Source organism: Mytilus trossulus, unplaced genomic scaffold (assembly GCF_036588685.1).
Source record: "Mytilus trossulus isolate FHL-02 unplaced genomic scaffold, PNRI_Mtr1.1.1.hap1 h1tg000249l___fragment_2___debris__unscaffolded, whole genome shotgun sequence".
Lineage (NCBI taxonomy): Eukaryota > Metazoa > Mollusca > Bivalvia > Mytilida > Mytilidae > Mytilus > Mytilus trossulus.
The window spans coordinates 54,494-63,297 of NW_026963319.1; positions in this window are offsets into that span (position 1 = coordinate 54,494).

An 8,804-nucleotide genomic window follows, 5' to 3' on the forward strand; every position below is an offset into this window, starting at 1 on the left:
AAATTTCAAGTAGATACACATTTCGTACTTAAACCTCAACAGGTTAAACAAGATGGAAACAATTACTTAAGTTTATATATATTCAACATTATTATCAAAGTAGCAAGGGCATCATTCGGGTTATGTATGCCTTATAACTTTGTTCTTTGTTTTCTTAAAGTTATATTGATATTCAGTCTACTCTTGGTGCGCATTATTGGCCGGTTTGGAATAATTTGTAAAATGTTGCTACGCATTTTGTAGAATTGTTAGAAATTTTCTCAAAGTCATTTAGTATAATATATATATGTATACAAGTTGTTAATAGGTTCAACATTTCAAAATGATCAACGGCTAAATCAAAAGTCAAATTTCTCTGAATACAACTATTCACACCTTAATTTGACTCGGAGGTGATACAGACATTGTTTTATAATTGATCGTATCTTTTATATTCACAACTTTTATCATGATGACTCAAACATAGTACTACGAAGGTTTAAATGAAAAGTTTTTATCGGAATTGAAACTAAATTAGATTTCAAGTAGATACATACATTTCTCACTTAAAACAGGGTAACAAGATGGAATGTAAACGATAACTTTTATTTATATATTTTTACAAAATTATTGTTAATATATCAAGAGCGTCAATCGGTATAGCCAAGCCGTATTACTTTGATATTTGTCTCTTAACGTTATATATAAAGCTAGTCTGCTCTTGCTGCACAATATTGACCAGTTTGGAGTTATCTGTAAAATGTTGCTACACATTTTGTTGAATTGTTAGAATTATCTTTTCTCACAGTAATTTAGTATATTGTATATACTGGTAGTAAATAGGTTTTAACATTTCAAAATGATTTGTTACTGTTAATTCGAGAGTCAAATGTCTAAGATCACTGAATAAATATGAAAGAATAATTTGGAATAAGATAAAATGTAAACTTTGCATTAAATACAGAAGAAACAAGTCTAGTAATTGTGTTTTGTTTTCAGAAAAGAAAAATAATTGCAACATATTTTCATAACACTAAATATACTTGTCTTTGATGGATAATTTACAGTTCAATCAGTCCTTTGATAAAGTATACCATCAAAAGGATTTCGATACAATTCCTCTTACCTTTACTTTGTATTTTTGCGTTCCTGAAACCGGAAGGGGTTTCATACAACTCAACTCACTGTTTTATCGTATTTGGTGTTACTGAAATCAGGATGACTTCGTTACAATTACCCTAATTGTTTCTGCATATTTGGTGTTCCGGTTAATGTGAAAATACATTTAAGATTTTTTGATTTGAAGAACTAAAATAGTATTTGTATGTTAAAGTTTAAAAAAAAATGTTTTATTTAAGTATCAAATTAAGACAATGAAATAAGTGTCCTTGTGATCTAAAGATATAAAACAGATGACAGTAAACTTTGGTTAACTTCCAGCAGACAAAAAAAGTGACCGAGTTACATATCAACCGATCATTTATCAAATTTATTAAAATTATAGATCGACGGGAAATGAGTCCTCAGATATCTGAATGACGCCCTTGATTCTCAATGTGATATCACGAATTTCACAAGGAAATTGAAACGACGTCAATTCAACAGTGTAGATAAATCAATCAACAAACTGTTGCACTAAGAGGGGATAGACTTTGATGCGGGAAGATAATTTTTTAATTCAGTTATGCGTTTTATAAAGTCAAGTTTCATCCATGTGTTTTATGCATTTACCTGCAAGACAATTGAAATATTCTATGTAACCTACAAACTTAAGATTTATTTACGAAAATGGTTGACAAAAACATACTGATGATTTGAAGAGTTATTTCCCTAAATGTAGATCTGCCTCATTTAGTGCCTGTCTCCCACAAATCCATATAACGTCATTCAGAACAAAAATAAATGAAACATTACAGGGATATTCACCGTAGCGAATCTTTAAAAATTCAAATTAAAAAAAACGAGGGTTCACAATCTGAAAAGAACCTATTCTGTGCATTAATTCTTCAGTTCATAACTGAGACCGAGCCAAGACCAGGGATGTGGTAATCGTAATCTGTTATCGTAATCGATTATAACTGATTACATTTACCCACAGTAATCGACAGTAATCTTTATTTATTGTCTCAAGTTGCATTATGTTCAACCAGATTCCCTACCAAAATTAACTTTATATATATCTAGCTTTTGAAACTTATGTATTCATGTGCTTGTCAATAATTCAAGACCTTTTTATATTAAAACGATAAAATAGATTTGAAATAAGATATGTGTCTAAAGTTAAATTCTGTTCTACACTTAAGTAGTCAGGTAATAAGCTTATTTTTATTGTAATTCCTCAAATCAGAGTTGGAATTTAGTTTTAGAATTGATAAACAGTTGATTTCTTATAAAGTTATGATATACATGTATATAAAGATTGAGAAAGTGCACAAAATCCTTTTCAAAATGAACTAATGCATATGCATTGAATTCTTTTCAGAAATAGATATATGTATTTCTCTTTGACATTATAAATATATATGGTTTATAATTTGATTACAGAATAAACTTCATGTCTTTACTAATCAGATGATCAATCTCTCCTAATTATTAATAACATACAGATTTGGTTTTTATTTCAATTACTGTATGTTTATGTCTTATTTTTTTTCTTCAGAGAAAACATACCACATTGTAATTAACTACATGTATGTTATAGATAATGCATATTTAAAGGTTTTTCTTGTCGTAGAATACACCCCGAGGTATGTTCTACGACAAGAAAAACCTTAAAATATGCATTATCTGACTTATATACCGTCAAAAAATATTAATTTTTATAACGATTTGTAAAATTAAGTATCCTATTTTACCGACAACACTAAAGTGGGATATTCCTTTCTAATGCGTTCAGGTTTTAATACGCCCTGCGGCTCATTTCAAATGTGAAATAAAACTCACTAAATAATTTAGATATAAACCTTTTAAAAATTGTTATCCATACACAATAAAAATATTACTGTAACTGCATGAAGTAAGACACAAATTTATTGTTACCATCCGATTACGGTGTATGACAAATACAAGACATGTTGTAAGTTATTAACTGTACCACTCAGCTTATGGAAAAGGGGGAGGGAGTATGTTTTTTTTCTATTTGCTATGTTATTTCTATCGCGGAAAAGTTGTTATTTATTTAATCATTATACTTGAATCGAATGAAAAATTCAGAAAGATTGTCTTTCGAATAGCAATACATTTTATTAAAAGATAATCAGGATAAAATTATATCATGCCCTACGCACCCAACCCTTTTGTGAGTTACGTTAATGTTATTCAATAGAATATAAGATTATTTTATTAGTTGATCATTTGATAGAGTAAAAAGTATACATTAATTTTAAGTTAAGAACTGACACGAAGACGAATATAAATACATGTAGGTCACAGTATGATTTCCTATTCAGTGTGTATCGTTCTGAACATGCATGAAATATTTGCCACTGGACGTTAAGCAAGCAACCAAAAATCAATCAACCTATTCATTTTGACTCAATAAGATTTTCAAAATCTTACACACGAATATGTTAAATCTGGATTAATTTTATGAAAATCTACATTAAAATGCATCTGACCTATATGATAATGTCTCTTTATTATAGCGATAAATCAACAAAACTTTACGTAATTTGTCTCTAAAATTAAATTGCGGGTCTACAATTACGGTTTCTTTTACATCTATCATCGGTTGAACTTTAGAAAATAAATTTCCCAATCGGCAACAAAAAACTATTAGACGAATAAAATTAAATCATAGATTGCATGTTTATTAAGGAGAATAATGACCTTACACAGGTCATTATTTTATGCCTTGGAGCATATACCATTGAAACATGGTATCGTCCGGGTTGATTCTGAAAAAGAATGACCTGACGTACTGAAAGAAAATAACTCCATATAGGTATATAAGTAGACATAAATGTACCTGTTTTCAATGAGTAAAATCAATAAAACTAACTCAACTCAGTATGGAAGCAAAATTTTTCAAAAAACCTTTAATACAAATAAGTATACGATGAAATGCGATGTCATCTCTCACTCATAATGATAATAAAAGTTTCAAGATGTTTTTTTCCTTTGTAATGTTAGAAATTCATCTAACTGTCAAACTTTCAACTTATTATTTGGAAACAATATTTTAATGCTGTGTTTGGTAAAGTTTTATACTTTCACTATACAAATGTTGAGAAACGTAGTTGTGTTTAACTAGCTTTATTTTTTTGTTGCAATTTTGAAGCATGTAATTGTCAGTAATCGATAAGTTATGTAATTACTTTTGATAAAGTAATCGATAAGTAATGTAATTACTTTTGATAAAGTAATCGATTACATACAAAAATTTGAGTAATCGATTATTAATCGATTGTACAAAAATCATATCAGACTACATCAAAATTACCAAGAACTTGATTATACCTATAAAGTAAAGTCGAGACCAACGTGGAGTACAGTTGATAACAGAAAAGTACTGTCAAAATAATGTCTAGCCAAAAATTATACACATGGTAAAAAGTATTGCAACACCTTGATATTTTAAAAACTTGAAAAATCAGCCTTTTATTTTGTATGGAATATGATAAAATATATGTAAAATAATATTGACACATAGTTTATGATTACATTGGCGTTTTAACGAACAAAGCCTGATGTTCATATGATGAAATCATAATCTTTCAGTCAGTTTAATTGAAGTCTGGAGCTGGCATGTCAGTTAACTGCTAGTAGTCTGTTGTTATTTATGTATTATTGTCATTTTGTTTATTTTCTTTGGTTACATCTTCTGACATCAGACTCGGACTTCTCTTGAACTGAATTTTAATGTGCGTATTGTTATGCTTTTACTTTTCTACACTGGTAAGAGGTATAGGGGGAGGGTTGAGATCTCACAAACATGTTTAACCCCGCCGCATGTTTGCGCCTGTCCCAAGTCAGGAGCCTCTGGCCTTTGTTAGTCTTGTATTATTTTAATTTTAGTTTCTTGTGTACAATTTGGAAATTAGTATGGCGTTCATTATCACTGAACTAGTATATATTTGTTTAGGGGTCAGCTGAAGGACGCCTCCGGGTGCGGGAATTTCTCGCTACATTGAAGACCTGTTGGTGACCTTCTGCTGTTGTGTTTTTTATTTTGGTCGGGTTGTTGTCTCTTTGACACATTCCCCATTTCCATTCTCAATTTTAAAAAATGTTTGAAAACAATTATTTATCTAACCACAATTTTAAAAATAAAAAATGAAGTGTTTTTGTACAAAAAAACAGCTTTTAACAACTTTTACTGTAGTCGAACTTTACAATGTTAGACATTTCAAAATTTTTCTTAAGATGATTGTTCACATCATGGTTGATCATTATACGCCAAAGAATTAGTACTTTGTTCGCAGCCTCCTTTCAAACGGTTAACCGCCACTTAACGTTTTCTGATTACTGCAATAAATCGATTCATTTTTAGCTAAGGTAGCAGCAACCATTTCTGATGAAGGGCATTGCTTATTTCATATCGTGTTTGGACTTGAATATTCTTTCGCTCACATTTACGCCCAATAGTGTCCCATATATGCTCGATATGGTTCAAATCCGGGCTACGATCGGGCCAAGGAAGATAAACAGAATTCCATTTGAACAATGGATCTTCCTCCACGATTCTAATTTGTAACTTTGGCGAGCTCTGCACTACATTGGATACAGACAACTGTATGTCTGTTCGTAAGCAAAGGTCCCCTAAATGGTCTTATTGCACGATAACCAGACGCGGTGAGTCGATCTCGAACATTTTTTGTTAAAAGGCTCCAGTATGCCCACCACTCTCTTTTTAGGATTGTATTGTATGCAATGGGTTTCTTTCTGACCAAGCTTCACATTTTCCCTAGCTGATGGCATAGTAGGTCTTTTTGATCTCGGATAGTCTTTAACATCGTTTACTGCCTGATTTGTATTTTCAAAACTACTAATAGTGGAATGGTGATGACCAACAATACGTGCGGATATCGTAGCGACATTCCTGCTTCTCTCATGCTGATAATCTGCCATCTTGCTGCGGTTAAGAGTTGTGAAGGACCCATTACAAGGTGTCAATCACATAACTTTATAAACTTGGTTATTTAAAGTGTTGAAAACAATGAGGATACAAACACCTGTTTTGCTGTTTACGGGTACAGTAGCTGCATGTGCATATAAGAACTTATCGAGTCGATAATTATTGATCAAACTCAGGTGATATTTAAGTAATGTTTAACTAGTTCTAATTCAACAAATTATATCACAAAAAAATAAATAGTGTTTTTTTAATTTCAATTTCAATTTGGTGTTGCAATATTTTTTTCCATGTGTATATGTACAAAATATAATCTTTTCAGACTCTGACCAGTTTGAAGTACTAGGAAATCATTTCCGTATGTGCAGATTTTTTTTAGTTTTAATATACATATGGGCATTATAAATTACTTGGTGTTCGAGTATAACCACAGTTAAGTTTTTACGTAACTTTAATTTTCCTTGAACTCGTCATTTAAAGGGACAGACATAAAATCGAAATGGATTTCACCTATGGTCAGTAACAATCAATAAATAATAAAACAGTTCCTTAATTGATAAACGCTCCGATTTTCAATTTATACGTGCATAGGTTTTGCTTGCTTTCAAATAAAACATCGACAGGACGTTAATAAATAGGGAGACATCAGAAATCAATTATTATGTTTTAACATGTCTGCCCAAAATCACTGTGATTCCATATTTGTTACCGTTTTTTTCAAATGCATGTTTTCTGTCTAATGTGTTTTTGAATCAATAGAAAAAGGAAGATGAGGTATCAGTTTCAATGAAGCACGATTGGCGTGTAAGGTGAAACATGTATATAGCTTGCTTTTTCGATGTGCGCCTAGGCTCCGTATTTCATGCCGTACTTTGACCGATAATAGCTTTTACACATCGTTTTGTTTGCATTTTTCTGCATCTTCTTCTTGTATTTCGTGAAAAATGTATTTTATTTAATAATAAACTTTTATTGACATTTTTTTTTATTTCAGACAATATAACACGAAACGTATCAATGGCACTGTATCGTTATCTATGTCAACATATAGTAGGCTCAAAAGATCATATTAAACAAATTAGATTAATGAACTCTGTCAAGGACAATTTAGAAAGTAACAAGGACTACACACTTATAACCAGTGGAAGCTTTGGGGAAGGACTAGATATGCGAGGAAGTGATTTAGATATTATGTATGTTTCAAGACACGTACAGGTGTATGAAGATGTAAAACCCTTCTTAAATCCAAACATTACATATTTTTCAATGGATACAGACGATGTTAAACCTGGTTATTCTCAGTTGAAACTAGATTATATCGGATTTCGGAACAAAGTTTTAAAACTATGTGAAGAACAAAATGGTGAACATTATTTTTCGAGTACATTATGTAAACAGATGAACGCTATCAGTCGCACTACAATTCATGGACCTTGTATATCTGACCCGGGAGGACATTAAGCTTGTTGCTTACATTGTAAGACGTGGGTGTCTCCTGCAAGACTGTGGGTCACAAGATCAAATTACTCATGGCCGAGTCATAATGTCAAACAAAGCATTATAAAACACGGAGTTCTTTTGTTACCGATCGGAGTAAAGGGCTCACCAAAAGAGCGTTTAGAATGGCGAATCTCTTTTTCAGTTGGTGAAAAATTTCTAATTACTACCTTTACTCACACTCAACTACTGTGCTATGCTCTCTTAAAAATTATATTGAAAGATGTAATAGCTACTGTTTCCGAATGTGAAGATTTACTTTGTTCTTACTTCATGAAAACAATTGTGTTCTGGATATCTGAAGAACTGCCACAATCCGTTTGGAAACCTGATTATATTATTCCTTGTTTTATGCGATGTCTCAGCAGGCTGGTTTATTGTGTTGAGCACTCAGTTTGTATCCATGACTTCATTCCGGAGAACAACATGTTCGAAAACAAAATTGTGGGCCGTGCTCGTGATGTATTTTTAAAAAATTTGTATGTATTGCACAGCTATAATTGGCGATGCATTTTATTATCTGATCAAATATCTAACTTTGATTTCTCACTTTGGAATTTTCCTATCGAACCACGTACGCTCTATTCAAAAGAAGTAGAAAAAATACTTTCATCCAAGTTATGGCGTTGTGCAAATATGTTCTTATCAGCCTATGAATCGAATATAGTGAATATAAGGACGAAACAGACATCTCTGTGTCATCAGATTTCCGGATCTTCTATTAAAGATACATATAAGTTCTACATATCAAAGTGGTGTCAATCACATGCCCAGTGTGTGCCACTAATAAGTTCTACATATCGAAGTGGTGTCAATCACATGCCCAGTGTGTGCCACTAATAAGTTCTACATATCAAAGTGGTGTCAATCACATGCCCAGTGTGTGCCACTAATAAGTTCTACATATCAAAGTGGTGTCAATCACATGCCCAGTGTGTGCCACTAATAAGTTCTACATATCAAAGTGGTGTCAATCACATGCCCAGTGTGTGCCACTAATAAGTTCTACATATCAAAGTGGTGTCAATCACATGCCCAGTGTGTGCCACATATAAGTTCTACATATCAAAGTGGTGTCAATCACATGCCCAGTGTGTGCCACTAATAAGTTCTACATATTAAAGTGGTGTCAATCACATGCCCAGTGTGTGCCACATATAAGTTCTACATATCAAAGTGGTGTCAATCACATGCCCAGTGTGTGCCACAAATAAGTTCTACATATCAAAGTGGTGTCAATCACATGCCCAGTGTG